This window comes from Tamandua tetradactyla, chromosome 10 (assembly GCF_023851605.1).
Source record: "Tamandua tetradactyla isolate mTamTet1 chromosome 10, mTamTet1.pri, whole genome shotgun sequence".
NCBI classification, from domain to species: Eukaryota; Metazoa; Chordata; class Mammalia; order Pilosa; family Myrmecophagidae; genus Tamandua; species Tamandua tetradactyla.
The window spans coordinates 73268256-73274251 of record NC_135336.1 but is presented as its reverse complement, the minus strand read 5'-3'; the positions used below and the strand labels follow the sequence as shown (position 1 = coordinate 73274251).

At 36.9% G+C, this 5996-nt stretch overlaps 1 pseudogene; it reads left to right on the top strand.

Moving 5' to 3' along the window:
* The first annotated feature begins 619 nt into the window (after positions 1 to 619).
* LOC143647699 (F-box only protein 6 pseudogene) lies at positions 620 to 1885 on the top strand (annotated as a pseudogene).
* Positions 1886 to 5996: the final 4111 nt, after the last annotated feature.

Sequence of the window (5996 nt, the reverse complement as noted above, 5' to 3'; positions counted from 1 at the left end):
AAGAGGATTAATATGGAAAAATGAACAATACTATAAACAACATAGACATAAGAGACATATACCTCATTCAACAATAGCAGAATACATCTTCTTTTCAAGTGCACATGAATTATTATCTAGGATACATCAAATATTGGTCACAAAACAAAGTCACACAGACCCTTTCAAAAATAATTACATTAATAACTACAGAAAACGATAGCAAGGAATAAATATAACCAAGGATGTCAAGGACTTGTATGCAGGAAACTATAAATCATTGTTGTAAGAAATCAAAAAAGACCTCAATAAATGATAAGATGTTCTAAGCTCATGGACTGTAAGACGTAACATCAGAAGACATAAATTTTACTTTACCCAAAGTGACTTACAGACTGAACACAATCCAATACAAATTCCAACAACCTTCTCTGCAGAAAACAAAAAGCTAATCATCAAATCCACATGGAAGGGCAAGGAATTCTGAATAGATAAAACCATACTGAAAGAGCAGATGTTGCACCAAAGCTGCAAACTCCTGTCAACCCAGAACTATGGTCCTGCCAGGGTTCCCCAGTGGTACCTAGCCTCCCTGGGTGAAGGCTCAGAACAACTGCAGACTCCCAAGTCTGCCCCAGCCATGGCCCTGGTGAGCATCCAAACAAGCTGCCCAAGAACATCCTGATGGAGCTGTTCATGCACATGTCTACCTGCCAGCAGCTGGAGTACTGCCACCTGTTCTGCAACCTCTGGCATGACCTCACTGACCTCACAATGCTATTGAAGTGCGAGAGTCTGAGAGAGAGTTTTATCTCCAAGGACTGGGACCAGCCCATGCAAACCGGCAGCCTCTGCTGAAACTTTCTGCATAGCCCGTGTGCAGAGGAGGACAGGGATCCTGGCCAATCATTTCCAAAAGAAGAGACCACTGGAAGGTGGAGGGCCTCCCTGCAGATCATTAGACTGATTTTTCTGATCGTAATATCAAGATTTTGTCACCGCATATGATATGTGCCTCAAGTCCCAACTGGTGGACCTCTAGACAAAGGGCTACTGGGAGGAGCTGCTGGACACATTCCAGTCTGACATCAATGTCAAGGATTGGTTCATTCCCAGACCAAACTGTGGCTGCACCTACCATATCTGCATCCAGCTGACTTCAGCTGACTATATTGTCTTAGCCTCCCTTCAAGCCCCAACCCATGATGAGCCACCAGTGGGACAATTCCAAGTAGACAAATGTCTCCCACACCTTCTCAGACTACCCTGTAGGTGTCCACCATATACTTCCAACATGGAGGGCAGCAAGCCCCGTTCTGGGCAGGCTGGTATGGGCCCAGCATCACCAATAGCAGCAGCAGCATCAGTAATAAAATGACTAGGAGGGGATTGAGAAAAACCTTAGAAAGAGCTGAGACTCGGCATCAAGGGATTGAGAAAACCCTCTCGAGTAAAAGGGGGAGAGTGAAACGAGACAAAGTGTCATGGTTGAGAGATTCCAAACAGAGTCAAGAGGTTATCCTGGAGGTTATTCTTATGCATTAAGTAGATACCACCTTGTTATTCAAGATATAATGGAGAGGCTGGAGGGAACTGCCTGAAAATGTAGAGCTGTGTTCCAGGAGCCATATTTCTTGATGATGATTGTAAAATGATACAGCTCTCACAATGTGACTGTGTGATTGTGAAAATCTTGTGTCTGATGCTCCTTTTATCTACCTTGTCAACAGATGAGTAGAACATATGGAATAAAAATAAATAATAGAGGGAACGAATGTTAAAATAAAATAAAAAAATATGACTAGGAGCCTGGTACCTGCTGACAGCTCAGCCTGAAGACAATGAAGGTTGGGATGAAGCCACCTGCCTGCTGCCTGACCTATGTCTCCCTGGGCCCTTCTGGTGAGCCATCATCTGAAGAGCTGTCCATACAGCCTCTCTCCAGGTCAGCCAAATTTCCATGGTGTCCTCCAGGCAACAGGCCTATGATGAGCATGAAAGACACTGCTCAGGATCTCCTGCACTAATTCCAACCTGGACAAACCCACCAGCTTGTAGTAACTGTCACACAGCTTTGATATTTTGTCATAATATCTTCAGTAACATATATATATATATATACCTCTATAGAAAAAGAACAAAATCGGAGGGCTTACACCCCTCGATAAAACTTTTTTTCAAAAAGCTATAACCTCAAAACAGTATGGTGCTGGCACAAGGACAAACATAAAGACCACTGAAATAAAATTCAGAAATAAAATCATCACATCTATGACCAATTTATTTTTTCCACTCAATGAGGAAAAAATAGACTTTTCAACAAATAGTGCTGGGAAAATAAGATAGCCATATGCAAAAGAAAGGAGATGAACCCCTATCTCACACCAAATACAAAAACTGACTCAAAATGGATCAAAGACTAAAAATTATGTAATCTATAAAACTCCTAAAAGAAAATATAGGGAAACATCTTCAGGACCTTGTATTAGGCAATGGTTTCTTAGACTTCACACCAAAAGCATGAGCAACAAAAGAAAAAATTGTTAAGTGAGACCTCATCAAAACTAAAAACTATATGCATCAGAGTCTTAAGATCGAAAGTGAAAAGACAGTCTACATAATGGGAGAAAATATTTAGAAATATATTCTGATACGAGCTTAATATCCAGAGTATATAAATAAACCCGACCACGCAACAATAAAAAAACAATCCAACTAAAAAACAGTCAGAAGACTTAAATAGACATTTCTCCAAAGATGATATACAAATGGCCAAACAGCACATGAAAAGATGTTCAATATCATCAGCTATTAAGGAAATGCAAATAAAAACCACAATGAGATATTTCATATCACTAGAATGGCTACTATTAAAACAAAAGAAAGAGAAAATTACAAGTGAGGAAACAGGAATAGTCATCATTGCTGGTAGAAATGCAAAATGGTGCAACTGCTGTGGAAGAGAGTTTGGCAATTCCTTAAAAAGATAAGTACAGAATTGCCATGACCTGGCAATCCCACTCTAGGTATATACCAAAATAAATGAAAAGAGGGGCTCAAACAGATATTTTCATTCCTATGTTCATAGCAGCATTAGTCATAATTTGTAAAAGACGGAAGTAATCCAAATGACCACCAAAAAATGACTGGACAAACAAAATGTGGATTATACCCAATGGACTATTACTCAGCCATAAAAAGGAATGAAGTTTATATACATGCTACAACCTGGAAACCTTGGAGGCATGATGTTTAATAAAACAAGTCAAACATAAAAAGACAAAGAATGCATGGCTCCATTTAAATGAAATAACTAGAATAAGTAAATTCATAGAGACAAAAAATAGCACGGGTGACTGGGGTGGGAGGAAGAGGAAATGGAGTGTTAATGTGTATTGGGTACAGGATATATATTAGGGGAAAGGTTTCAGTAAAGGAAGCACATTTTGATGTGATTAATTCCACTGAACTATAAGTTTGGGAGTAAAGATCGAATAGTTAATGTTGTGTATGTTACCACAATTTTAATTTTAAAAGAGACTAAAATGCAAGACATGGTCCTGGACTAGATTAATAACGGGAAGAAAATGCCCAAAAGAACATTATTGGGACAACTGAAAAAACTGAAACATAGACTATATGTTTTACGTCAATGTTAAATTTCTTGAACTTGATTAATTGTACTTAATGTGGTTACATAAGTGAATATACTTACTCGTAGGAGGGATCAAGTGTTCAAGATCATGATGTATATAGTCTACTCTCAAATGTTTGGAGGACAATTGATAGGCAGGTAGGCAGGCAAACAGGCAGACAGACAGACAAATATGGCAAAATGTTAAAAATTAGTAAATCTGAGTTTCTGGGTAGCAGGTTTATTGGAATTGTCTGTATTATTTATTTTACTTTTGCAAATTTTCTCTAAGTCTGAAATTATCTCAAAATAATTTTTAATGAAATGAAAACAAAACAACAGCAATTTGGAAATTATGTATAAGATAACTATTTCAAATGTATTTTACAGAAACAAGCAGTATTAGGTAGATATTATATTCAGTTGCATGTAATAACAGTCCCAACTAAACACTGGCTTCAACAAACTAATATCTTTTTTTCGCTAATAAAAGAAGCCTAAAGATGGGCAGGTCAGACCTGATATGGATATTCTACATGAGAACAAGGATCCAAACTCTTTCTGCTTTCCCACTTCACACATTCTTACTGTGTGACACTCATCATTATTTGCATCAAATGGTCTCCTCCTCTAGAATCCTGCCCACATTTCAGGAAGAAGGGAAAACTAAAAGAAAAAAACATGTCAGCCAAATGAATTTGTCTTCTTTAGTAAGCCTCACTTAGTGATTTCCACTTAAGCTTCACTGAGCAAAGCAGTGTCACATGGCCACACATTGCTACGAAGGAAAATGAAAAATATATTTTTCAGCAAAGTACAATGCTGCCCTGAAAAAGCAATCAAGCAGGGTTGTTAGAAGGAAAAAGAAGAGAATGTATATTGGACAGGCATTGGCAGTGTCTAACATATCATCATGAATTTTCAATTTCATAAAAATCCTATTAAAAAGCTAAGACTACCTAACAATAAAATACATAAAGTAGATAAAAACAAAATCACATAATAAACCTGAAAGCATAAGAATAGTTGAATAAAAAACTGAATTGCCAAAGTTACAAAACTGAATATGAGAATACACTTTTCTTTAGACATCAACTTTTATTTAGAAATTTTATTTAGAAAATTACCAATAACTATCAATGGAACAATGACTAAGTTATGCAATACTCAATACTACAAATTAAAGATGCATAAAAATGTTACAGAAATTTTCTAATTCATTGTTTTATTTTAGTGAATATAAAATACATGAAAGATTTTACAAGCTTGTCACCTCATCACTACCACCCCTGCAAACATTAATTTACTCAACTGAAAATTATTCAGCTGAAAATTACTGAATAATTTCACTGAATAACCCAATGAATTTAGCCACTTATAAAAAGGTATATGGCTATTATTTATAATGTTGGAAAAGGAGAAAAATGCCTTTCCACTAAAGGAAGTGGTTCTCAAACTTCAGTGTGCACAAAATGAACTGCTTGTTAATAGTAGGGATTCCAAGCCCCTACTCCCAAACATTATGCTTCCAGAGGTCCGCGTTTGGGCCAGGGATCTGCATTTCATAGCAGACACCTCATAAGATTTTGACGAAAATGGACCTAGAGGCATGGTTTAAGTTATGCAAACGATTACATTTAAAATGTTTCACTTCCTTGTCTTATTACTGGTGACCTTGGTCTACGACTTGCTTTTCAACAATGGCATATTAGTGGATATCATGCAATACGACATCAAAATTTCCTGCCTTCTTGAAATTTTGAAAAGTTGGCCTCACCCTATTAGACTTCTGCAAATGCATTAAGGAGAACAAGATCTGGGAAGCCCACTTGTCCCAGAATAATGAGGCACATATAGAGAAGAACCATCCCAGCCAATCTGCAAAGCTGTGAACATGATAATTTTTTAATTTATTCACTGAGTTTTGATGTGGTTTGTGATAGCTGATTGAGACAAAGACCAATAAGAACACTGATTATTTTATAAGACAAGGTCTTTGAAATTTTGTTGTGTTTTTATGGTTTTTTTGTTTATACTTACTCAAAAATACTTTACTAAAAAGACTAGAAAAATTATCCAGGTGTATCTCTAGCATGATTCCTTTATCTCATACATGTTGACTGAAAATGAAAAAATGGAGGGAGAGAAAAAGATGGGGGTGGGAGAAGGGTGAGTGGGAAGACAAAAGAATTTCCTTAGATAAGTGAGCAGAAATGGAAAGCGATTTAAAAAAAAACGAAGTATGTGAAAATTTTTAAGTCTAAAGCAGAGAAGCTACCTCATCTGAAAGTTTCCCCTTTGTTATTACCAAATTTCAACTGTGCTTTTCCTATCTTTGAAATCCTGCACCATTTCCTATGATTTTTTTTTGTTGCTGCCATTT